The following is a 26,196-nucleotide window of genomic DNA, read 5'->3' on the forward strand; positions in this document are numbered from 1 at the left end:
TTAACACACAGTGAGTAGGAAAGGTGACTGAAGAAGAAATACGCATTGCATCATGGGAATCCCTCAGCCACATACACCTGTTGCACTACACAACAAATGCAAGCATGTCAGTTTTATTCATTTTATGCTCATCTTCGTACAAATTTTAAAGGTAATGCAGTCAAAACTTTGTAAGTATCTGAGTGCTTGGATGAAGCGGTTTGATGACGTAACACGTATTAGATTATAATATTATTTTATGCCATGTTAGACCCCTAATTAAAGATGGTGAATTAATATGTAGTTTTAGTTGGCATTATTCTCCTGAATTAGAAGAAGCTGATAACTATTGCATTAGTTAAACTGATTTGCATTACATTAAACTGCTGACTTGTTGTGAATGAATGATATTGTTTTATGATGCATTATACTGCTGAGTTATAAGAAATACTGTTCGCAGAAAGTTATTGTCTTATTTGTCTGATTAGAAGAGAACAGAATATACTGGAGTTTTCTGCCCCATCTCAGCAGGAGCAGATAGACGGGGAGCCAAGGTCGTAGCTTAGGCGCTGTGTGAGAGAAAGCATGTGAATGTTTAGGCTTTTTATGATAAGGTGGAGGCACCAGAGGCTATAAGAGTTTGAGCAATGCTCCACCATTTTGAGATCTGAGGCTGTCTGCATCAGTGTCCATCTCCCACGCGTGTGTTCATTAAAATCATCGTTTGACTCAACCCGACCGGACCAGTGTTGTTATTGTGGTTTTTTCTCTTGTCTCCATCCCCAATATTTTGAACCATAACATTTTGGGGGCTCGTCCTGTGGTATTGGGGTGGAATTTAAAAGTTTGGACGGTCCGAGGTTGTCGAACGGACAGGCACGAGCCAGTGGTCTGATGTGAGTGGGCATAAGCCGGCTTATCTAAAGGTAAGGCACTACCTGTTGAATTATTTCCAAAGTGTGCCAAATTGGATATGACTAAATTAAAGTCTACTCACTGAAATTACTGGTAGAGGGTCTGTTTTGATTTTGATGAGGATCCGTGTGTGTTATGCAGTTAAAGTCGGCTAAGAGTCTTTAATGAAGTTGAAAAAGGAATTGAAAGAAATGCTGGGTTCGAGTCCCAAGGAATTGAGTTAGAGTCTCAAGTAGTTTGATAGGGAATTGGTCATTTTGTTGGTTAGAGTCCAAATTGGTTATAGAGTGGACCTGAGTGGTCAGTTTGTGGGTTCGAGTCCCCATTGACCTCTAGGTGGCACTTGCCTTAGTCATACTCTTGTTTTAGGGCGTTGACTGGTGTTTCAAATTGTTATAAATTATTATAGAACGGCGGTTAGAGTCCGCTAAGAAGCGCATAGCCCGGAGGTTACGCTCCCTCCTGGCCGTGGACGCGCGGTCTTGACCTGTCGGCGAACAGGGTTAGTTCAGTTTGGCTTATCTGTGGGGTACAGGGCATCCTGAAATAAGCTAGGAGTTAGAGTCTCCTCACCGTTTGGAACGGTGTGATGTGCTTTTTTGAATACTGTTAAATTGAGTTAGGGACCTTAGGGATTAGGCCAGATAAAGTTAGAGTCTGATACTGGTTAATTGATTACAAAAAAGTTGGACTTTCTTCGGTTGGACCCGTTATGGTTAAATTTGTCGAAATTGTGTAGGTGCTCTTTAGAAATTAGGTCAGAAACTGTTCCAGAAGTAACAGATACTGTTTGATTGATTACAAAAAAGTTGGACTTTCTTCGGTTGGACCCGTTAACTTAAATTTGTCGACATTGTTAGGCGCTGAATCTGTCAGGCCTGTCAGTGATTGTAAATATAAGACGTCTTTGTAATATAAAATAAAAGAGTTTTGCCTGAGCTTTGTGTGACCCTGTGTGTGACGACAGCGCACTGCAGCGCTGCGAGCTATTTTTAGACTGTGTGTGAACATGCAAATGAGCTGTGGAGCGCACAGAGGACTTTTGTTGCTGTTTAGCGTGTTTTTGAGTTTTATAATTATGATTTGCAAATAATGATACATGCCTGTAATTAAAACGCTGATTTTGCTGATTATAATACTACAGATAAGGTTTTGAATGACTACGCTGAATGTTTGATGTTCGGCTGGGTTTTGATATAGAAGAGACAAATCGAGCATGATTAAGACCGGCACGTCAGCCGGCAGAGTAAGATTGTGAGGAAAATGATATTAAATAAATCTCTCAGTGTGTTGATACAGGTGGCTACGGGCCTGGACCAACTGCCCCCACAAGCACAGCGGCCGAAGCAAATTATAGTAATGGAAACCACACTCAGCAAGAATCAGCAGCTGTGGAAAAGACAGCAGCTAGCAGAGAATTAAAGGAGAAATTAAGAGAAGCTTTAACACATAAAATTGGGGCCAACAGACTTGTGGAGGTTGGGAAGGCTTCCGGAGCATCACAACAAAAGGTGAAACAAAAACACACACAAGCAGAGTAATGTGAGAGAGAGGCACATGTTAGAGAAATGCCTTGTTTGAGGAAAAAACGTTAAATTAGCCCACCTACAAACGCACATACACGCAATGAAGAAACAGCTTACACTCATGAACACGTGAAGATTTTCCAGCAAGTTTAAAGCAGTGAAACTTAACATACACCCGCCGTTAAATAATAAAGTTTATCCACTACTAACAAATAAACCCTCTGGGTTGCAGGACAACAACTTAACTTCAAAAAAAAAAAAAGGCACTGGTCTGACCAACCAGTGATAACACGACAAATTTAGTGGTTAGAAAAGTCAAATTGTGACATGTTTTCTGCTGATTGATTAATACAAGTGATTACCAGATGAAAGAAAATTCCAATTTTTGTGCTTTTAAACACGATCTTAAGAATTTTAACATGTACCTGTGATGTCCTGTCAGCTTGGTGGGTCATGAGTGGATTATATGGTGAGAAAAAACAAAAAAAGGGGGAGAGAAGGCTGACACAGGGCCTGGTCCCGTTGTTTCTCCCCTCTCTGAATAACGCAGCCAAAATAACATCATTTTCCTGTTCATCTGTTTTTGTTTTGTTTTGTTTTTTCTCTTTATGCTTGATTACAGGCTGCTTTGTCGGCCCGGAAAAGCCGAAGCTGACCCTGGACTCCTGCTCTCCCCCCTACCATCTTTGCTCTCTCCTCTACCATCTTTGATGTGACCCTGACCAAATGCTAAAGCAGCTGGACCCACAACAACAACTGTTCTCTCTGTTGCTGTGTACGTGACAAATAAACATCTGGATTTGGAAAACGAGGCATTCGCAAAGCCACCAGCATTGTGCCTGATCGGACACACCCCTCTCACACACTCTTCACACTCTTGCCATATGGAAAAAGACAGCTTCAGCTGACAGAGCTGTGATGAGACGCCCATTAAGCCCAGATGAAAAGTGAGGCCGAGCAAAACAATGCTGACCTTAACCACTCTGCATTAAAACTGTGCAGGACAGTGACGGACCAACAATGATCGTCGGGCAGCAAAAAGGGCGTGCCAGAGACAGGAGGAGTAACTGAGGTCAGGAGGCACCTCAGAATGGACAAAACACCAGGAGAAAATAAGCTGAAGGCACAGGTGTCGGGGCTTGGCCAGGAGCTGACCTCTGAGAAGAGCCGAACAGCAGAGCTGCAAAAGGCCGTGGAGCAAAGCAAGGAAAACATCGATGGACTTCAGTCTGAAGTGGACGGAAAAGATTCTGAGGTTTCTGCCCTCAGTAAGAGCTCAAGGCATCAGAGCAGAAACTGACCATGGCTCAGGAGGAGCTGGCTGATAATCGAACCCATCAGGCTTGGAGTCCCAGACACAGGACTTGGAATCAGGCCGGAGCTTGCTGGAGCAGGAGGTCGCCAAACCTGACGAAGAAGCTCCAACAGCAGGAGCAAGCCCTGAAGGAGCTACAGAAGAAAAAGGGTCAAGTTAAGGAGGAGTGGAACAGAGAGAAGTTGCAGGACACTGGAGAAAAGCACTGCCTCAATTGGGGCCAGAACCAGTATGGACAGAACTTTGAGCAGCAGCACCAACAGATGCAAACAGACTGAAAAGGAGGAGGGCAGGACCCCAGGGCATGCTTCAGGCCGTGGTTTACCCAGAACACCAGAACAGGAAAGTGATGAACACAAACACCCACACAAACACACACATCTACATGCACTGACTCAGAATGAAGAGAAACACACATATGAACATATGCACTCGTTGATTGAGTGAGAAATGACACACACGTGCAAAAAAAAAGAAATCGAAATGCTGATTCAACTCACTGAGGAGTGATCCACACACACACATTTACAAGCTTGTGCAATAAAGAGTGATACACACACGCTGTTGCAATGAAGAATGCTTTACTAACAAATGCTGCACACAAACATCCAAATATGGAGTCGGTTACAACAACAAGAAGCCATTGATTGTTTATTGGTTAAATGCATTTCATGCCACACAGAGGGCATCTGTGTAGATTTAGGGGACAAGGTCTAAAGTAGTTTGGTTGTGAAAACAATGTCTGTGCGTGATGTCTGTTTATGGCTCAAGGCCTCCACTGAATTGTTTACTGTGCTTCACACAGCCTGATAAGGAGCAGTGGTACAGAGTGAAAATGATGAATTAACGGTGTGAGCTTTATTTCGGAGAGAATATGAAAAGGTTGTGTTGATTTGACTCAGTTGTTTAAGTTTCTGCCAAAGCAAAACATTTGTGTGCAACCAGTGTCCACTATTGAATTAAGTCAATCCAACATGTATTTGTCAGTGCAAAAAGGAGTTACGGTACCTGTATGCCTACACAATATAGTGTGTGAAGTTCTGGTTGATTTTTGGGTTTTGTTTGACACTAGGTTGATTCTATCAGTGAGGTTTGGATTGTTCTCTTTCTCTAACATAGAGAAAGAGGGTTTGATCTTTGGACATGTTTGTAATGGGCCCCAGTATTTGTTATTATATGAGTGTTTTATTGTTTACGTTTGTTTTTGCTTTTGTTACAGTGCACTGAGATAAGAACATCAGAGAGGTGTGATCCACCGGTGGTGATATTTTGGTATCTTGTGAGTTCCTGATTTAACAAATCAGCTCTTTAATCCAGGCCTGAGAGATTGAACTTTAAAGCGCTATAAAATATTCTTACTGAAAACAGTCGCAAAGTATTTTTCTCCATGATTATAATGGGCTTGGGAGAAATTCACTTATATGGGACATTGATCACATGAGAAGTCCTGAGCCTAAAAGGATTGCAGCGAGTCGATCCAGTCCAAAAAAGAAAAAAATACAAACAAGGAGCTGTTTCCTTTAAAATGATGACGTCATCTTGCTGGTGATGGAGGCTCGAATAGGTTGCGCGTGAGACTCCATTATCAGCAATATCTGGTATGAATGTGTGTGGATGTATGCATGTGACTGGACTGTGACGGACTGACGACTAAAAGTTTAACTGACTTGATATTGAGACAAAAACGGTACCGACTTTAGGATTATTGAATGTCCACAGACAATTCACCCAGCCTGTAAAAGAAGGGTGGATGTTTTGTTTTTGCAAGAACAGAAGGATGACAGAGACTAAAGAGCTGTAGCTTCACAGGAGTGTGAACTGCAGGCTGAACCCTTTGGTTGCTAATTTTGAGTTACTGATGTTTGCATTAAGAAAATTGTGTTTTAGTAGCTGTGTTTCGATTAATGTATCATATTATATGGTGGGGAATGTTAAATGCTAAAGTGAAGAAAAGGTTTGATTCCACTCATGACTGAACATGTTATTATTAACCATAGTGGGTCAATGTAGAGAGTCAATTAATTTTTATAGAGGTAAAAAAAACAAAACAAAACAAAAAAAAAACCTCCACCGAGGTCTATGAATAACAGGGGAATGATAGACAGCCACACTCAAAATGGAGATATGTAATGATGGTCCCCGTCTTTTGGGCGCTTTCTTGAAGTAGTCAACATTTTAAAAGTAAGATAAAATAACAGGGGCATGTGCTGAGGGGTGGTGCTGCACAAGAACAAGAGTAAAATAAAGAGAATATTGTTTTCAGTTTTGAGAAGTGCAAATTAAAATGTACCATTACACTCAGAGGATCAATATGAAGTTTGATATTTGTCAATTTTGAATGAAGTACATGATTGGTGACTGTTCTGTCCTGAGCTTTTGTTTTTACAGCACCCGCTTGATCACACCAACAGTTTCTCGCCACCGAAGAGGGGTACTTGCAAAAAATAGAGAATGGGGAGGAATATCATCAAAACTGGAAAAGGTAATCCCCAAAGGGGGTGATAACGCCATAACTTTCACTTATGGTCAAATTCTCAAAATTTGACCCCGAACTTGAAAAATTCTTCAAACATTTAGAGACAGAGTGGAGGTTTAGATCAACACATGTCACAAACCACATAAGGCTGGAGCATTTGAATCAAAAAGGTGAATTGATACGCAGCAAAATGTTGATCATATTGATTATGTTTATTCCAGGGTGCAGAGAAGATTATTATTATTAAAGACAACAAATGAAATAACGAAAACTAGAAGTGGAAAAATTTGCGTTAACAGTAATAAAATCAAAACAAAAAGGAAAACTAACTAAAACTGTACTGAATGTTCAGAAAACTAACTAAAATTAACTAGATTTATAGCAAAATGTGTTTAGTTGCATTGATGTGTGCGTGCCCTGCAATAGTAAAGTCAAGGCAGTACGTTAGTCGAGTCGTCTGTGTTGCTGCTCCGTCCACGCGCAGAATCATGTCAGGAAAAGTCGGGAGAAAGCGCCAGAGTCCAATTTAGGATTACTTTGAATATGACTGTTTTTTAGATATAGCAAGAGTCTTGTAGTGGAGAGAGACACAATGTCCTCCTGAGACCCAGGGAAAGAAAAAAGGGAAAAGTATTTTCATTTTTTTCTTTTTCTTTTTTCTTTTTAAGATAAATCAAGTGCTGGGACGGTAAAATAAACACATTACAAAAACAAAATTGTTTTTAACTAATTTTATTTAAATTTTACAACATGTGCACTACAGTGCACAAGGGGAGTTCATTGATCACGAATGTGAAACTAACAACATTCAAGAGCTATTTAAGAAGATTACATGTTCCACTGAAATTTTTGTAAGCAGGATATTAAAACTTATTTATATAACAATATCATAAAAATGTAGATCAGGGATCAACTTAGAAGTCACTGACACTTCACTAGCTGTAAGCCATTGGTTCAGGAATAAGTGATTGCACTGGGCTTTCTATTTCACAAAAGTCAATTCATTTATGATATCTGAGGAAGTACTGTGATTTTTATTTTTATTTGGAGACACAAAGGAACATTTGGCACTTCCCACATCTCACATATGTTTTACTGTTGCACCCATTCTACAACTGAAATGCCTTGGACTGTTAACCATTTCAGGCAAGTGGAGTGAACCATATTTTGTCATGTTCTCCGTGAAACTAAATGAGCCTAATTCTTAAAGACCCCTCAAATCATTTACTAGATGTTTATTCTTTGAAAATTAATAAAAATCTGAGTTTAACAAAACATTTTAAATGTAAATATCAAGCTTACCTTTCTTTCTTCCATAAAATGTGCTTGTGGGCACGTCAGCCATTTTGAAAACAATTGGCAAGGCCACACCCCCACACATGTGATATAATTTTAAAGGTACTGTTGTCCTCGCTAAGAAACATCAGGACTTAGAGGAGTGGCAAGTAGAGTATGAGAGCTACAAGCAAAAACTAAATGTGTACTACAGTGCGCAAAAATGAATTACTGGGCCATCAGGGGGTTATGAGGGACATTTATGACACGAAAAATCCCACAAACCTTAAAGTGCACTTGAAAAGCTCACACAAGAAGGTTAACCTAGCTTACCTTGAAGAGCTCCCCCACTCAACCCGCATCCCCCGAAAACAGCTAACCCCAGATAAGGCAGCGTGATGTATCCCGAGATAACAGGACTGGGACATCTAAATAAATGTGTGAAACAATCGCCTTCAAAAAGGTTATCAATTCACTTCAACCAAAATTAGGAACACTCGGTGCGGCAAGAGTTAATAGTTATTAGTCTCAACACCCAAGGATAACCAGAAGAGCATGATTGACATGATGGAACTGAGATTTTGTTACACTTAATTTTTGCAAAACACAACTAAAACTAAACTGAAACTAAGGATTTTCAGAAAATAAAAACTAGACTGAACTAGCAAAGAATTGGTAAAAACTGATTCCAACTGGTAAAAAAAAAATTGAAAATCTGGAGGCAAAACTAGAAAAAACATAGAAACTAATGAAAATTGCAAAATAGTTAAAACCCTGGGGCGGAGATTGGCAGATCTGACCAGGAAATGTTATAAGATGGATTGTCAGGACAGTCAGCGTTAAAGCCACTTTCAGTCCATACTAGGATGGCATTGGACATCTTCGGGGCGGAAGAGAGTTGGTGTGACCAAGGTGTGGTTTGGCTTGTTTTATGTATATTTGAGATCATATGGCTCTGGATGGACCAGTTACCAGGGCATGGAAGGAGGACAGACTCATTAAAGGAGGAGAAGGAACTTCCTGGGATTGGAGATCCTCTGGGTGAGTGGTTGATTAAAAGCATGCATAAAATAGAAGTTATCTGTTGTTATTGATTGGTAATAGATTGATAATTGGCCACATTTACAGCTGTATTGACTTGTTGTGGACGTAGTCGACTTCAGATTTAAGCACTCTAATTAACAGGTTGAAAATAGTGACATTAAAGGAAGAATATGCAGCGCCACCCTGTCAGACGCCAGTGACGGTGGAGCTCACTGATGAATCAGGTGAGCTGGATTCATGGCTGATTCAAAACTAAGATCCCCCTGCTGTGGTCAGGAAGGGGAGAACAGGGGGAAATAAAATTTAAAAGAGGCATTTATAAACGTTTATGGGTCAAGCGAAACGGGATAAAAGGGGGTGTTTTACTGTTATTTCAATGTCAGCATTATTATTGTATGAGAATCATGCAACAAGTATTGCATCGATGATCATTTATTGAAGCTTTTGACCTTATACTAACATCTGTGTTCCTGTGATGGTTATAACCTCTGATGAATCTTCTATTTACAGGTGTTAGGATAATGATATAATTTTTCATTGCAGGTGTAACCATGATCATTTTTATACATATTGCAACTTGTTGCTCATTGTAGAGTTGTGCTCAAGTTAATAAGGGTTAAAAGCTACAGTCAGCGCGAATGTCTGACTGATCTATTGAGGGAAAAGGCTTCGAGCATAGAAGGCCGCACGCGCTTACAAAACACTGATATCATGTTATTTTTTGTGATCTTTTCTTCAATTATGTCTTTAAGTTTAGTTTAAATAGTGGCAGTTAATTAAACGACATTTATTAAAATATTAAATACCTGAGTCAGAACGTTACACGCGGATCACCTTAACGATCTGGGAAACCTTGTAGCTGCCTAACCTTTTCTTTTAATGTTCTAGCTCCGTTGATTTGACACATGGGGATGTGTCAAAAAAAAAAGGGGGGGGGGGGAAGTTGAGCTTTAACATCAAACAAGGATTATTTGAACATTTTATAACTTCATTTGTGTCTTTAATACCTTAGGAATGGTAAAACTTAAGCTAATAGCGGCCCGAGAAGTTTCCGGTCTTTTGTAGAGAATCAGTAAGAAGCATAGATCATTATTTCCATGTGTAAGCATCAATCATTGAAATGAACTGAATAGCGTTTAGAAGATTTGTTAATTTCTTTGTCTTTTGTTAAAAAGAGTGGTTTCAATAATGTTCAGACACACCTTGCAAATGTGCTTATAACGAGTTGGCACTTGATCTTTTGAAGGTCATAAGCTTCGTTCGGCGTGATGGTCCGGACTGATATATTGCAGGTATTGACTTTGAGTGCAGAGGGCTAAATGCAAACACGCTTACACACACATAGGATATGATTAGAATAAGTCCCTGGAACATTCTGAATGTTTTTAAACCAATTCTGAATCACTAGAAGGTCAGTAGATAACAACATTAGATTATTAGGGTTAGGAAGAGAGGTGTTTTGGTTTTCTGTCTCTTACAGAGAAAGGAACAGACACCAGACGAGGTCACAGATATACGAGGATCCTCCGCAGCAGAGACAGACACAGTGACTGCCAAGACACCAACTGGGTCCAAGGGTCATGGCGTTTGGGCTCCAGCTAGTCACCACAAAAGGATGGATCCCATAAACACAGCAATAACCATGAAGGGGTTGGCGGAAATCCGGGAACACCAGACCAACGAAGTTCGAGAGGCTCTTGGGCAAAAAGGGGGACACCTTCCTGTTCCTTTTTCTGGAGGATACACAGATCGTTGTTTGAAATCGGGGCAGAATAATCCCCTGATCTGTGCCACGACTGAAGGGTTGTCTAACCCCTGAGGTTGAAGAATGAAGAGCAGAGGATCACCCAACTGGACGACACTGGTAGCTGCAGCAATAACATAAAAGGCTAAAAGCTCCTTGGACAGAGGTTCTAGTCTGAGTACGTCTGGAGGGTATAAGGTAGCACCAAATAAAGCTGTGGGAGACCTGGGGAGTGTCATCTGTACCTGCTATTGTTGGAATAATAGTTTGTCTTGCATCTGAACTGCGCAAACATAGAGGTCATCCCACATATGGTTCGCCCCTCAGGGGGACAAAGGACCTCAGGAGTGAGAAGAGATGAACCCAGCCACACTGGATTATGGGGTGTTGGTGAGCTCATTATTCTAATGAGCTCATCAGGGGGAATTATTAGATTATAATATTATTTTATGCCATGTTAGACCCCTAATTAAAGATGGTGAATTATTATGTAGTTTTAGTTGGCATTATTCTCCTGAATTAGAAAAAGCTGATAACTATTGCATTAGTTAAACTGATTTGCATTACATTAAACTGCTGACTTGTTGTGAATGAATGATATTGTTTTATGATGCATTATACTGCTGAGTTATAAGAAATACTGTTCGCAGAAAGTTATTGTCTTATTTGTCTGATTAGAAGAGAACAGAATATACTGGAGTTTTCTGCCCCATCTCAGCAGGAGCAGATAGACGGGGAGCCAAGGTCGTAGCTTAGGCGCTGTGTGAGAGAAAGCATGTGAATGTTTAGGCTTTTTATGATAAGGTGGAGGCACCAGAGGCTATAAGAGTTTGAGCAATGCTCCACCATTTTGAGATCTGAGGCTGTCTGCATCAGTGCCCATCTCCCACGCGTGTGATCATTAAAATCATCGTTTGACTCAACCCGACCGGACCAGTGTTGTTATTGTGGTTTTTCCTCTTGTCTCCATCCCCAATATTTTGAACCATAACACACGCTATTTTAGTTTAAAATGCTTATAATGTTATGATAAATGGTAGTTTTGTTGTTACTTTTACAATATTATCCATCCTTCAGTTTCAGCGAACATGACAGTTAGCAGTGTAATAATTCCTCTGTGATAAAGAAAAATTAGCTTGTTTTCTTTTTGTGTGGGAGCTCGCACAGTGTTTCAACTTTACAGCCTTTTAATATGAAAGTCCTGTCAGTACACTTCCTTTTTACATCATTTCACACTTGCCCCGTGAAGGGCAACAGTCTGACGTCTGCTTAGCCAGGAAAGCTTCAGCTTGTTTCTTTCCGCACATCTTCCTCTTCACTTTCGGTGGCTCATAGACATGTTAACAAGCATGGACGTATCAAAACTTTGCTTGATTTTGCTGTTACCACTAGCTGTGTCCCATGATGCTGAAGGTAATACAAGGAAACTATTTTCATTATGCATTATTAATATTTTTAAATTTATAACCTCCTTGCTTTTAGTTTAAACTAAACACATTATTATGTGTCACGGCTCAACGGCACGAGGGAACAGGGATGGACACAGGCGCAGAAACCAACCCGGAAGCGAGGTGACAGAAAACAAATGATTTATTTCCGCCCACAGGAAAACAAAGGTGAAACACAAAGCGACGCCACCACACTAGTGGCGCGTAGGATTAGTCTGTGAAAATGAGGGCGACCTAGACACCTCTAGGAGACGGCTGAACAGCGGGGACAGCGGGGAGGTAGAAACAGGACTAGGTAGGGGCCGGGGCACTGGAACAAGAGGAGATCACGATCAGAGGGATCCAGCAGACAACCAATAATCCTCCGCAGTTGAATTGAATTGCCTTACTTGGTTTCAGATGGAGGGGACAGGTGGAGCGGAAAACCCGGAAGCGGTCGAGGCGTGGGGAGGCAGGCAGGTGAGCAGTGGGTCGGCAGGCCACGTTGTGTGAGCAGCTGGCGGCCCAGGTCCAGGAGGACGGGAGCGAGGGGAACAAGATCTCCACTCCGGGTGCTATCGCTGAGGACAAGAAAAGACAGGTCAGTCATCACACGGCGTTAAGACAAGGTTTTAGGATGCTCCACTGAACTAACATGGGAATAGGAGATACTCAGGCGATGAGTGGTTGAGAGCGCAGGTCTGATATACCGCTGGCACGATTGCTCACAGGTGGTCAGCCAGGGAGGGGCAACCGGACTCCGCCTAAAGGAGGAGGAGCCGCTGTCTGAGACCTGCAAGTGCCCAACCAGACCATGACACCACCCCCCCCTCAAGGGTCGCCTCTCGGCGACCGGCCTCTGTAGAATGCCGAAAGCAAGGCGGGGTCGAGAATCCGGGACCGGGGAACCCAGGACCTCTCCTCCGGGCCGTACCCCTCCCAGTCGACCAGGAACTGCCTGCCCCTTCCCCGGCGGCGTACATCCAGGATGCGGCGGACCGTGAAGGCAGGATGCCCACCGATGAGCCGGGCGGGCGGCGGGGCAGCAGGAGGCGGGCACAACGGACTCACAACAACCGGCTTGACTTGGGAGACGTGGAAGGTCGGGTGGACCCGTAACGAGGAGGGCAACTTTAGCCTGACCGCGGAGCGGCCAACCACCCGCTCCACCTCAAAAGGACCGATGAAGCGTGGGGCCAACTTGCGGGAGTCCGTCCTGAGGGGAATGTCTCTGGCGGATAGCCACACCTTCTGTCCCCGGGCGTAGGCAGGTGCCGCCTTGCGGCGGCGATCCGCGTAGCGGCGCTGGCGGGCGACGGACAGGCCCAAGGCCCGGCGGGTGCGCGACCACACCCGTCGGCAGCGTTGCAGATGGTGCTGGACGGAGGGGACCTCAAGGTCGGTCTCGCGCTCCGGAAAAAGGGGTGGCTGGTAGCCGAGAGAGGCCTCAAAAGGCGAGAGACCCGTCGCTGACGAGGTGAGGGAGTTGTGTGCGTACTCCGCCCACGGCAATAACGATGACCAGGAAGCCGGGTTGGAGGCAGCGACGCAGCGGAGAGTGGCCTCCAATTCCTGGTTGAGGCGTTCAGTCTGACCATTAGTCTGAGGGTGGTGTCCAGAGCTCAAACATGGCTTCGCTCCCAGGGATGTACAGAACGCCCTCCAGACCTGCGATGTAAATTGCGGTCCCCTGTCTGAGACGACCTCCGAGGGTATCCCGTGCAGCCTAAACACATGGTCGACTAGCAGATTAGCTGTTTCAGTGGATGTGGGGAGTCTCTCGAGGGCGACAAAGTGAGCTGCTTTGGAAAACCTGTCGACCACAGTGAGGATCGCGGTCTTGCCAGAAGAAACAGGTAGACCAGTAACGAAATCCAAAGAAATATGCGACCAGGGGCGCCGTGGAATAGAGAGAGGCTGCAGCAACCCAGCCGGGCGTTGCGTGTTAGATTTGCCCCTAGCACAAACACAGCAGGCGGCCACATACTCCTTGACATCTTTATCAATAGACCCCCACCAGAAATACCTTTTAATAAGGGCACTCGTCCGCGCGCCTCCTGGATGGCAGGAGAATCTCCCCTTGTGGACCCAGTCGATCACTTTGGAGCGGGCCGCCTTAGGGACAAAGCGGCGGTCAGGGGGCCCTGTGCCGGGGTCCGGCTCGGTCACCAGTGCCCGACGGATGTCCTCCTCCACCTCCCACGTGAGGGAACCAACCTTGACGCTCGCAGGGAGGATGGTGGGCACGGCGGACGACTCCCCCGCGGCGTCAAACTGCCGGGAAAGGGCATCCGGTTTCACGTTGCGGGACCCTGGGCGGTAAGAGATTGAAAAGTTAAAGCGACTGAAAAACATGGACCAGCGTGCCTGACGTGAGTTCAGTCTCTTGGCTGCACGAATGTACGTCAAGTTCTTGTGATCTGTCCACACTATGAATGGGTGCTCCGCCCCCTCGAGATAGTGCCGCCACTCCTCCAAGGCCAGCTTCACAGCCAACAGTTCCCTATCCCCCACGTCGTAATTCCGCTCAGCAGGTGATAAACGACGGGAGAAAAAGGCGCACGGATGGAGCTTGGACGCCGTGCCGGAGCGCTGGGATAACACCGCCCCCACCCCGATGTCAGATGCATCCACCTCGAGAATAAACTGTCTCCCGGGGTCGGGGTGAACCAAAACCGGCGCCGAGGTAAACAGTGCCTTTAACTTGGTAAACGCTGCTCCGGCCTCCTGGCTCCAAATAAAAGGGAGCTTCGGTGACGTCAGCCGGGTCAGCGGCGCTGCTACCTGGCTGTAGTTCCTGACGAAGCGCCGGTAGAAGTTTGCGAAGCCCAAGAAGCGCTGCAGATGCCGCCGGGACGCAGGTACGGGCCACTGCACGACTGCCGTAACCTTAGCTGGGTCAGTCTTCACCTGCCCCCCCGCGAGGACGTAGCCCAGGAAGGAGACGGAAGGTGAGTGGAACACGCATTTCTCCGCCTTTACGTACAATTTGTTTTCCAGCAACCGCTGCAGCACGGCTCTGACGTGCGCCCGATGTTCCACCACGTCTTTGGAAAAAATCAGAATATCGTCGAGATAAACGAAGACGAAGCGGTCCAGGAAATCTCGCAGGACGTCGTTCACCAGGTTTTGAAAGACCGCCGGGGCGTTTGTGAGACCGAAGGGCATCACTAAATATTCGAAGTGCCCCAAGTGAGTGTTAAAAGCGGTTTTCCACTCGTCGCCCTCCCTGATTCTGACGAGGTGATATGCATTCCTGAGGTCTAACTTGGTAAAAATGGTGGCACCGTGAAGCGGCTCAAAGGCGGAACTGATCAGCGGCAATGGGTATTTGTTTTTTACTGTTATGTCATTAAGCCTCCTGTAATCAATACAGGGACGGAGCGAGCCGTCCTTCTTACCGACAAAGAAGAATCCGGCCCCGACAGGCGAAGAGGAGGGTCTGATGATGCCGGCCGCCAGGGAATCCTTTATGTACTTTTCCATGGCTGCCTTCTCAGGATGGGACAGATTGTAAAGGCGGCTCGTGGGTAGGGGGGAGCCCGGTAACAACGTAATGGAACAGTCATATGGCCTGTGCGGGGGCAGTGCTTGGGCTTTGTCCTTGTTACACACCTCCCTCAAATCGTGGTACACTGACGGTACGACAGAAAGGTCCACGGCAGCACTCGCGTCACGTGCGGGCTCGGCAACGGCTGACGGCGGGGCTGAGACGAGACAATTGGCATGGCAAAACGGGCTCCAACTTATTACATTTTGCCCAGCCCAATCCAGATGTGGGTTATGTAGCTTTAGCCAGGTGAAACCAAGGACGATGGGGATGCTGGAGGAATGGAACGTCAGGAAGGGGAGCCTTTCCCTATGGTTGCCTGAGGCGACTACAGTAACAGGAGCGGTACGGTGAGTGATGTGGGAGAAAACTTGGTTATCCAGTGCTTTAACTGGGAGGCTAGACTCCAACTCGAACAGGGGAATATTCAGTTGCTTGGCTAGTTTCATATCAATGAGACTCTGCTCAGCGCCCGAATCGATTAACGCCCGGGACGTGTGGGTTGCGGAGCCGAGCAAGAGCGTAACCGGCAACAGGAAGCGGGGCTTAGAATCACTATAGGTACCGCCCACCCGTATCCCCGGACTTACCGGCGGGCGTCCCCTTTTCCCTTCTCCGGACAGGCGGCAATGAAATGCTCCGCGGAACCGCAGTAAAAACACGAACGAGCGCGGCGACGTCTCTCTCTCTCTTGCGGAGACAACCGGGATCGCCCGAGCTGCATGGGTTCCGGTTCCGGGTCAGCCCTCTCCCCAGCGACTGGGGCTGATGGCTGAACCGGAAGTGGCGACGGGGGAATGTAAACAGGTGACGCACGCCGCACTGGCCGACGGGTGCTGGAGTTCCTCTCCCGCTCTCGCTCCCGCAGTCTGTTGTCAATGCGAAGCGAGAGCGTGGCTAACTCCTCGAAGGTAACCGGTTCGTCACGGGACGCTAGCTGATCCTTCATGTCCTCGTTAAGCGACTGCGAGTAGACTCCCTGAAGGGCTTTATCGGGCCAGCCGACTGCCGCTGCGGCGGTGCGGAAGTCGATCAAGTAGTCCGCGATGCTACGGCGGCCCTGGCGGAGATTTAACAGCCGGCGAACCGCACTGCCCACCGAGACGGGGTGGGCAAAAGTCCTTTTGAATTCGCCGAGAAAAGCATCGTAGCTACAGGACGGCAGCGGGTGTGTGCTCAGGTAAGCCTCGGCCCAATTCAGGGCTCGGTCGCGCAGTTTCCCAATTATATAAGAAACTCGAACCGTGTCCGAAACGAAAGAGCGGGGCGAACGTCCGAACGCCAGCTCGCACTGTAACAGAAAACCGCTACAGGCCCCTGGGTCACCCGCATACGGCTCCGGCTCCGGGGAGGCCGCGTCGCGAAACAGGTGACCCCGCTGGGGCTCGGGATCCGCCGCGGGCTGAGGCAACGGCGCGGTCGGGGCGGGCAGCGCTGAGCTACCGGCGGCGGGTTCCGACTCCGCCGAGGGTTGAAGGGACTGAATGTCGGATTGCATTTTAGCCTGCTCGTCTGTGAGTGTGTGCACTTGAGCCAGTAGGTACTGCAGCGTCTGTTCGTGGCTACCGATAATAGCCCCCTGCTTACTGATCGCTACGCGGGCTGGGTCCGCTGTGTCCATATAACTGGCCTGAGTATACTGTCACGGCTCAACGGCACGAGGGAACAGGGATGGACACAGGCGCAGAAACCAACCCGGAAGCGAGGTGACAGAAAACAAATGATTTATTTCCGCCCACAGGAAAACAAAGGTGAAACACAAAGCGACGCCACCACACTAGTGGCGCGTAGGATTAGTCTGTGAAAATGAGGGCGACCTAGACACCTCTAGGAGACGGCTGAACAGCGGGGACAGCGGGGAGGTAGAAACAGGACTAGGTAGGGGCCGGGGCACTGGAACAAGAGGAGATCACGATCAGAGGGATCCAGCAGACAACCAATAATCCTCCGCAGTTGAATTGAATTGCCTTACTTGGTTTCAGATGGAGGGGACAGGTGGAGCGGAAAACCCGGAAGCGGTCGAGGCGTGGGGAGGCAGGCAGGTGAGCAGTGGGTCGGCAGGCCACGTTGTGTGAGCAGCTGGCGGCCCAGGTCCAGGAGGACGGGAGCGAGGGGAACAAGATCTCCACTCCGGGTGCTATCGCTGAGGACAAGAAAAGACAGGTCAGTCATCACACGGCGTTAAGACAAGGTTTTAGGATGCTCCACTGAACTAACATGGGAATAGGAGATACTCAGGCGATGAGTGGTTGAGAGCGCAGGTCTGATATACCGCTGGCACGATTGCTCACAGGTGGTCAGCCAGGGAGGGGCAACCGGACTCCGCCTAAAGGAGGAGGAGCCGCTGTCTGAGACCTGCAAGTGCCCAACCAGACCATGACATTATGGGATTAAAAAGATGGTTTAACATTCACAAAATATAGAAACTAAAGTCCTCTCTGACACAGGCTGAATCTTGTATTTACCGTATTTTGCTGTCCCTGTTTACAGAGACTGTTGTGAAGACAGTCAGGAGAGAACACGATGTCACTCGGATTTGCAACAAGGAAAGTCAGACTACTATTGTTTTGATTATCTGTAAGATCAAAAGACAGAGGGACACAGGAGGAGAGTGTCATCTGCTGTATCGACACGGAGAGAACGTTACTCAGGAATGTGACCCCAGGTTCTCAATAACAAAAGAAAATCAGACTGCCTTTCTGGAGCTGACCAGTTTAACACCAGCTGATAGTGGGAACTTCACCTGTGAGTGTACAAACACTGAAGGGACATATATTGTCCATATCAGTGTCACTGTGGAAGGTAAATGCATTTTGGTTTCTTTATCTGACACAGTTATTCAGCACTGTGTTAGCATTGTATTGACCTGCTTATGTGTTTTTTATTCTTGTAATTTGTTCATTTCTTTTCTTCTTATTTTCACTTACAGCAGTCTAGATACTCTCACTGACTCATTTATCAGGTACATCTTTGAACCGAGTTGGACCACCTCCAGCCATCAAACATGTCTTCATTTTTTGTGGCACAACAAGGCGCTAAAAACATTCCTCAAAGATTCTCAAGACATATTGAAATTACATCATCACACAGTTGCTGCAGATTCGTCAGCTGCTCTTACTTGAAGCAAACTTTCCATTCCACCACATCCCAAAGGTGCTCTGCTGGATTGAGATCTGGTGACTGCGCAGGCCGTACATGATTTGAGCGCCGTGACATGGTGTGGTATCCTGCTGGAAGCAGCCATCAGACGATGGGTATTTTTTGGGCATAAAGACATGAATGTGGTCAGCAACAACCTTCAGGCAGGCTGTGGTGTTTAAATGATGCTCAGTGGTTACTACAGGGTCCAAAGTTTGCAAAGAAAATCCTTCACAGAGCATTACACCACCAGCAGTCTGAACTGTTAGAAATCAACTCATCGGGCAAGGCATCGTTTTTTTAGTCTTCTGTTGTCCAGACTTGCAAACTGTAGCCTCAGCTTGCTGTTGTTAGAGGACAGCAGTGATATCCAGTGTGGTCCGCTCTGCCTCAAGGTTTGATGTGTAAACAGCATTTTTACCCAGAGAATCACAGCTCACTGGATATTTTCTATTTTTCAGACCATTGTCTGTGAACAGAGATGATTGTGTGGGAAAATCCCAGCAGATCAGCAGTTTGTGAAGCACTGGGACCAGTAACATGTGCCATGTTGCTCTGTTTGAGCATTGATTTGCTGACATTTTATTATTTTATTAACCTTTATTTAACCAGGAAGATGAAGCTGACATGTGATTGACAAATGAAATGAACACTGAAATATTTGTGTTACACCCTGAACAAGTATACCTCATAAAGTGGCCAGTGAATGTATATAAGCAGTTGGACCAATTTCAGTTCATAGTAATATTCAGAAAAGATGCAAAAGAAGAAGACAAAAGAAAAGAGCACAGTGACAATATTTAAAGCTCTGTGGTTATAAAACTGGGGTTTCATTACTTCACTCAGAGTTTCAGTAGACGTAAACTGTGTTTGATTTGTGTTTTGATTTCCAGGAAATGAAAGTAAATGATTTTACTGACAAATGCATCTTTTCAATGATTTAGACACAAACGAGGCCCACACTTCAGCAGACAAATCTTTTTCCGTTTATCTGCCCGGTGTTGTGATCATCTTTATAACTGGAGTTATCGTGGGATTTATCTACTGGAGGAAAAGTAATGGGTGAGACTATTTTTGCTGCAGTAATTCAAAGATGATATAGATGTAGAGAAAGTAAAAGGAAACATCACATTTCAATAAATGAGAATTCGGTGTGTGTTAAACATCATGTCTAGAATGAACACTTTTTATCCTTCCAAAAATAATTATCATTATTAAGAGAGAAGATAATATAAATGTAGATGTTCTTACTTGATTTTTCTCTGTTTGAATGTGAATAGTGTTACACTAATGCTGACATCCTTTCTTATCAACGTGGCTGCTTAAGGTCAGGAACATCTGGAGTGTCTGTACCTGAAAATCCCAACGGTTTGGTGAGCAATTTATTGCTACGATCTACAGCAGCTAGTTAAAAGTTTGCCAGTAAACATAAAACATGTACATTTATGTTTTAGGATGTTACTTATATAGATAATTACAGATTAGTGTTATAATACTATTAGTGCCAACTTCAGTGTCCTTTATTTTGTGAAGAAGCTCTTACAGAAATGAGCAGAAACATTAAATAATCCAGGCAACAGATGGAGAGATTTAAAGATCAATAGAGTGTGTGGGTAGACCGGGTTGAACTTGATTAATACCTAAAATATTTCACTTTTCTAAAGGATGACGATGAGCCAGATCAGCCCTATACAAACCTTCAGCAGCCATCGAGTGATTCCTACCAGACTATCATCTCAGTGAACCATCAACACGACAACAAGACACGCTCAGCAAGAAGCGCAGGAACTGTGGGAGTGGATAATAAAGCTCTATGAAACATTTTAAAGTATATAAAACTTTAGGTGACATACTAATATAATAATATTCATATATTATAATAAACGTCCATCTTTTCACACTGGATAGTTGTTTCCCAGTAATGGAGACCATTCAGTCATAATACTCCAACTCAGGCTCTCAGATTTAATACAATACAAACACAATAAACTGTGGCAAACATGACTCTTTGTATCAGACTAGTTTTGTTTTTGAACAAACATCTCATCATAATTTGAACACAATGTCCATCCAGATAAACAGAGAGATCAGTCTGGCTTAAACAATGTTGGTGGTTTACCTTCTACTGTCCTTCCACTTTTATGCACTTCTATTTTAGACATAGTAAAAGTTTCAGTGTAGATACAAGAGGTGAAATAAGGAGGGTGCAAGTCTTCCTGCTTTCACTATAGTCTACCTCACACTGTCAGCCACAGTTACTTCCTCACCAGCATGACTGCACGGAAACTCTGCTTTCTCCTGCTTCTGCTTGTGGTTTTTAGCAGTGAAGGTAAATATATATAATTAAAAAAGAAAAGCTGTAAAGCCAGGTGTTTAAGAAGAAAGCTTTAGTTAGGTTAGTGAAATAATATATGTGATTGATTTTCCCACAACAACAAATATATAGAAACTATAATCCCGATTTTGTTTCATTTTAACTGGAACAATTTATAGAGACTCTTGTGAAGACAATTGGAAAGAAACCCGATTCCACTCAAATATGCAGCAAAACAACTCTGAATATTACTGTGATGATACTGTGTGAGATCAGCACAGAGAGGAGCCGAGGAGAACAGTGTCGTCTGCTCTATCGTTACGACCGAGGCTTTATTCATGGCTGTGACTCCAGGTTCACACTGATCAAAGAAAATGAGACTGTGTTTCTCCACCTGCTCAACTTAACATCTGAAGACAGTGGGAACTACACCTGTGAGTGTGGATTTCGTGGTGGATTGTATGTTCTCCATCTCAGTGTGACTGTGAGAGGTAAAAACATTTTCTATTTATACCCACACCGCAGATTCAAGGTGGATGTTTGGAACTGCGTTAACACTTTCTTTTCTGTCATACATGGTTTGAGGTCGTCATTCCCGCCTGCAGCGGATTAATGAAAGGTTTCAGTCAGGAGATGAACATCTGGAATGTTTTTAAGCTCTTCTTCTGGCTAATTTGTTTAAAATTTCATTATAAAACTGCTCCAATCACAACTTTGGTGTTATTTCATCAGTGAAATGTTTGAATGATGCAATTGAAACTCTAATGTAATGAAAAGATAAACATGTTTTCCACTTTAATATAACAGGCTAATGCAAATTTCGTGACTTTTCATGTTTTCAAAATGAAGTTTTTTTGTGTGTGTGGCAACATTCAACAGACGATGGAGATTCTTCTGGCATGAAGTTCATGGCTACAGTTCCCATCATTTCTGCTGCTGCTTCACTCATCAGTGTGGCTGTGATAACCTGTGGTTACAGCCTGAGGAGAAATCCTCGCAGGTGAAAACTTTTACTGACGCACTTAAACTCATGAAATGACCCTTTGAAATCACTTGAGCACATTACTGCATACAGCAGCCACTGTGGTGTTCAAAGTATCTCATAGGTTCTTTTCAAACACCACACATTAGTTGTAGACATAGCTAGTCTTGTTTTTGAGGTATTTTTCACCCCATGACCTCTGATGTTTTTATCCTAACAGAGAAAACAGATCAGGTCTAACTAACTTAACAGGATCTGAAACTCGCCAGATGTTTGTCAGTTTTCCATAGTTCTGTTTTACACTTAATTGTGCCGAGGCTGCAGTGCATTATGTCTGTGTTTTAAGCTGCACTTTAATTAAATGTAAATGACAGTGTAAATTGTTGTTTAGGACAAAGAGGACCGCTACATGAGCCTTCATCGGCAAAACATCGATGTCTACCAAACTATCTCCTCCGGTCGCCTTCATCATGATGCTGAGGCCGCTGCATGTCACAGTCATGTACAATAATAATCAGAGATGGAGTTTTTACCCTGACTACGTGATCTATAAAACTATGATGCTAGACATGCTATCTATAAAAGACACTGACATTTTAACTTGCCAGCATCATGTGTACTGTTAGTTTGTTTTGCACTGAAAAAAGAGAAAAATATTAACGTCCAGTAAAACTTGTAATGATGTTGTGAATGAATTGCCTGAATTCATGGCTTTTAACACCATTTAATTTCTGTTTTTTATCTGGTTTGAACGTTGAAAATCCTGCCACTTGGCTCTGTGGCCTCTGCGATCATTATGGTTTTTGCTATACTGGTCCACTTGATTACTTCCCCTGCCGGTGGCGGACTCCCTCAGGTATCGGTGCGTTGGTGGTTCTTTGTATCTGGGGGTGGGCGTCCGGGTACACACCGGCTCACTCCTTGGCGGCCGCTTATTGGGGCTCGCTCGGGCCACTTTGGAGGTGGGGTGCCCCCGGCCTCTCGGCCTGGGGCTCGGTCACTCAGGCACAGCTGGCTGCCGGCGGAGCTCACGGGCGCGTCACTGCAACTCCCCCTGGCTTCTGCTCCGCGGCTGCTGAATGAGCTCTCATCTGGGACTCTCCTTAGCTCTTACTGGGACAGTGGCGCGGCTGCCCCTCTGTGGGTCTTCCTTGGTCTCTTGTGTTCTGGGGGCCTCTGGATGTCTGGAGTTTTGATCTCCTCCATACCTGCTTGATACCATAGAGGACAGGGCTGTGGCTCCCCACACTCTCTAGCAGATCATTACATGGAGAAACCTTTGGAATGCAAGCATGCTGATCCACACAGATATGCACACAGGTGTACACACGGGTGTTCACAGACGCGGACTACAGCTTTCTTGGCTGCTGCCTCAAAGCACACTGTGCGCTGTCTATCTTGCGTGCTGAACAATATCGTTTACTATTTAGTAACTATTGATATCTATGACTAGCTAGTTTATTGTGATGGTGCTTTTTTTTTTTATTATTATGTTGCTCTTTGTTGTTTGCTGTCTCCCCTGTTTTTTTTGTTTTTCTTTCTCTCCATACAGGTGACCCAGGAGTTTTTTTTTTTTGGTTTTTTTTTTTCTCTCTTCCCCCCCTTCTCACCGTCTCTTCTCCCCTTTGGTTTTCTTTCTTCCTCTCCCCCTCTTTCTTTCATTTTTTCCCCCTGTCCTATTAAAAAAAAAAAAAAAAAAAAAAAAAAAAAGGATGACAAAGGATGAACTGAAGCTCCGCCATCACGTGATGTCACATGCTGCTGTTTCTGATGTCACTTCCAGAAAAAAAAAAAAAAAAAAAAAAAAAAAGAATTTGATTCTGATTTTATTTTATTTTGAGTCATTAGAATCAGAACGGGGGTCAGGAAAGAAGAAAAAAGATAAGCTGGGGAGAAAGTTAACAGAAGAAGAGGGAAAAATAGAGAAGAAGAGAAATAGATGGAGAGGAAGAGAGAAAAAATACTGAAAATCTATTTCATCATCTGCTGAAAAACACAAGGAAAAACCAACACAGTGGGGAACCCACAGCAACAACCAATAATATGCAGTAAGTAGGCTAGTAAGTAGTAGTAAATAATAGATATTAAATGTTACTGAGCAGTAAATGGGCCCAGAGGGCCGAGACCTGAGGGCACCCCACCCGCAGCACAGGCCCAACAGAGCCAGGGGGCCGGGCCCCACCGAGCAGCCGCCCAGAGTGAGCCACTAAACACAGAGAACCACTAATGCACTGTGGGTGGGGGCACCAGCTACTGGCAGGAAGTGTGGTGGGGGGAAATAATACGTGACTATTTTTATGTGGAGTGGAATTAAACTGCCATAGAATATGCTTGTGGTGGATTTGACTCAACACAAGCGTATTGTCAAAGTGTTCTTTGGCATGCATCGAGACAGTTTCTCAGATACTGAAGTGACTTGAGCAGAGCCAGTTAAAGCCTACTGTGCTTGAGTGGGCAGCTCAAGTTTCCACGTGGAAGGTTTAGTGAGACAAAGACAGGAAGTTAAAGCTGCTGACTAATAATCTGCAGGTTCCTGATTTGAGTCTCTGTTAAGAGGATGGTGTCTCTGAGATAATTGCTTTTGTGCATCGATAAATAAACAGGGAAATAAATGAATAGAAAAAAGCATCCGAGCGGATGTGCACCGATGGTGTGCCCACTGGTCTTAAAGTGCCTTTGCGCCCCTTACCATTTATGGAGGTCCCATTTGGGCACATTGGCATGGACCTATAGTGTACATGGATGTTGCTTTGTATTAGTTCTGGTATATTATACAACACAATAACATGATGCAGTGCTGCTGTGCACCATTTCTGCAAAGAGTGTGGTGCAAGCAAGGAAGATAAGATAACTCTTGCACAGTCATACCTAGTACAATAATACAACAAAACTGGAAACTGTCCCACCATAACACAATCATTTAGATACAATATTGGACTTTGTTTACATGTAACTGCACAAATAGAATTTAGAAATGTAATTATTGACAAGAGTGAACAACCACTTATAATGTAATCTACAGCTGTGAGCAAACAGCTAGATAGAGAATCAGAAGTGTTGTGTTTTCTACAAAGTTTGCTGTTTCAGTGAGAGTCATATGTCATATCATTTCAAACAGTGGCGATCCAGAAATGTTGTACAAACGAGTAAGACTAACTATAGACTTTAGCCAAAGTTGTTAAGTTAGCTAAAGTGTTGGGATTGTGTGTAAGGCATAAATAAACCTAAAATGCAATGTTTTGGACGTTCTTTGGCACATTTCCCTACTGTAGGGGTCTCTGCAAGCATACGGGGCTCTGAGAGGGAACAAGATGACAACGAGGAATTCTACTGGAAACAGTCGATCATGTCTGTCAAAGCTGAATTCAGGGCAAACTAGGCTAAATTAGTGTTTTTAGCTAACAGCTACAGTAAGCATAAAAGTGACTGTTGGGCTATTATTTGTTAACAGGGGCGATTTAAGCCCATTTTTGGGGGTGCTTTGGTTCATTTTTGGGGTGCTTTGGTTCATTTTTGGGGTGCTTTGGTTCATTTTTGGGGGTGTTTCAGCACTTACTTACTTTTTTTTGACAATATTTCCTGTTTGTGTGACACACTACTACTAAAAATATAAAAGGCAGAACTTGGTTGAGAGGTAACATTTTAACAACAAAAGTATCCATAATATTTTTTAATATTTTGTAATAATTTATTTGTAATAATTTATTCAGGAGTGTTTTTATGCATCTGTATTATATTATACAAACACATTAAAAGTGAATCTCTGTCCAAAATATGCACTCAGTTTACTTCTTACTCACTGTGAGCATCATTCATTATTCTCCTCCAGTAATTAAGGTTAGGATATGTATTTTTTTTATTCCAATCCATTCTTCTTTGGCAGCATTTAAATAACCTTGATCAGATTTGATGGTTTTGTTACAGACTTTTCAAAAAAGTGTTTTGCTTTTCTTTCACAAATGTGGGATTAAATTGTTAAAAAGTACAAAACAGTGATGTCATGTTTTGTGACGAGGACCCAGGCACAGAGAGACTTGATGGATTTAAGAATCTTTTGATTTAATAAAGAAATTTGCAGACTTGCACAGAGATGGTAAAATTATGATGACTGATAAAGGAGACGAAGACAACAGACGATGAGGACAGGGAGGATGCAGGGACCGACAGAGACGGGGAAGAAGTCTCATTGTGACGAGTAAAGTGTATCTTGGCTGGCTGGGCAGCTCTCTGGGTGCTCAGCCCCCCGAAGCTCTGATCCTAGAATCCTCCCTGAATTGTGTTAATACAGTATGTCACAATGAAAGCATAACTGTACAGGGTGGGCCAGTTATATGGATACACCGTAATAACATAGGAATGGTTGGTGATGTTAAAGTCCTGTTTGTGGCACATTAGTATATGTGAGGGGGCAAACTCCTCAAGTTCGGTGGTGACCATGGTGGCCATGTAGAAGTCGGCCATCTGATACCAAATGATACCAAACAAGGCAAAGTAAATAATTTTTAAAGGTA

General features: G+C 44.3%; 1 protein-coding gene and 2 long non-coding RNA genes across 3 annotated transcripts in view; 1 reads left to right on the plus strand and 2 right to left on the minus strand.

Moving 5' to 3' along the window:
* The window catches only part of LOC112432436 (protein NLRC3), a 3,307,575-nt gene that overhangs the window by 1,355,468 nt on the left and 1,925,911 nt on the right, over window positions 1-26,196 (minus strand). The gene's annotated exons all lie outside the window — the stretch shown is intronic.
* On the minus strand, window positions 16,959-17,602 carry LOC143415766 (uncharacterized). The gene is made up of 3 exons (XR_013096205.1): window positions 17,469-17,602; window positions 17,224-17,394; window positions 16,959-17,144 (listed from the first exon to the last, which is right to left on the minus strand). It is a non-coding gene; the product is annotated as an uncharacterized LOC143415766 (long non-coding RNA).
* On the plus strand, window positions 20,656-21,943 carry LOC143415782 (uncharacterized). The gene is made up of 3 exons (XR_013096227.1): window positions 20,656-20,718; window positions 20,883-21,194; window positions 21,583-21,943. It is a non-coding gene; the product is annotated as an uncharacterized LOC143415782 (long non-coding RNA).

Source organism: Maylandia zebra, unplaced genomic scaffold (genome assembly GCF_041146795.1).
Source record: "Maylandia zebra isolate NMK-2024a unplaced genomic scaffold, Mzebra_GT3a scaffold03, whole genome shotgun sequence".
Classification (NCBI taxonomy): domain Eukaryota; kingdom Metazoa; phylum Chordata; class Actinopteri; order Cichliformes; family Cichlidae; genus Maylandia; species Maylandia zebra.